The 990-nt window shown below is 32.6% G+C and overlaps 1 protein-coding gene across 1 annotated transcript in view; it reads left to right on the top strand.

The window, feature by feature from the left end:
• LOC107676208 (serine/threonine-protein kinase WNK2-like) overlaps positions 1-990 on the top strand; it is a 130,502-nt gene that overhangs the window by 89,063 nt on the left and 40,449 nt on the right. The gene's annotated exons all lie outside the window — the stretch shown is intronic.

The following is a 990-nucleotide window of genomic DNA, read 5'->3' as shown; positions in this document are numbered from 1 at the left end:
CAAGTACCAAAAATAAAAGTATCGGTATCGGGCGAGTACTGGAAAAAGTGGTATCGGTGCATCCCTAATTATGAGTATATCGCGAAAAGCAAACACAAAACACGCCTACAGAGTGCACGCATACATTAGGTGATGAAGTCTAGTAGGTTAGAATAGTGAGTGCGCGCATTTATAGTGTGATATTGATTTTATACAACAGTTCAATAAACAAGTAGTTAATATTAAGAGACTTACGTTTTAGACACCATATTTCCTGTTTTTGCTCTATTTCTCCAACAAAAATTATTTCAAACATAGCCACAAAGCAGTTTTGCGTCTCTGAGCAACAGGATGCCGTTTTGTTCCTGAATGAATCACCCGTTTATGATTCAGTTCAATCGCAATGACTCGCTTATTAACAGTGACTTGCTGCCACCTACTGGTGGTTTTAATTTAACATTTAAGGTACCTTTTCATTTTTTTTTATAATTTCAAACATCAGTTTTCAATGTTTTATGTTTGAAATATCAAAACATTATTTAGCTATGCATTTGTAACTGCAGGTTAAAGTATTCCATGTTCCTCTGCATTGCAAAGATAGATTTAGTTGATACTGATTTAATTTGCTTGGTAACAGCCCAAATGCTAGAATTTGACTCAAAAGATGGTGCACACTTTTAGAAAAAATGGCTTAAAGGTAAAAATGCCCATAAAACTTGTTGGAAATTATTCATTTCTATTACTGCTGTGAACTGACCACACAGAATATGAAGAATATCAAAAAATTCAGGATTCAGCTGTCCACAGTAGTCCTTAAGATCAGCACAATAACACACTCAGCAAAATATCATCCAATTATCGTTATCGATAAAATCCCAGAAAAATATCGAGATATCATTTTTTGACAGTATCGCACACCCCAAATTTATGTTAATTGATATAATAATTTATTGGTAATAATTGTTTAAATTAATATAATAATTAATACTTTTGACTCATCCATTTTCTTAA

Source organism: Sinocyclocheilus anshuiensis, unplaced genomic scaffold (assembly GCF_001515605.1).
Source record: "Sinocyclocheilus anshuiensis isolate Anshui unplaced genomic scaffold, SAMN03320099.WGS_v1.1 scaffold2430, whole genome shotgun sequence".
NCBI classification, from domain to species: domain Eukaryota; kingdom Metazoa; phylum Chordata; class Actinopteri; order Cypriniformes; family Cyprinidae; genus Sinocyclocheilus; species Sinocyclocheilus anshuiensis.
The sequence above is the reverse complement of the archived record's forward strand: the minus strand, read 5'-3'. Positions and strand labels throughout refer to the sequence as shown.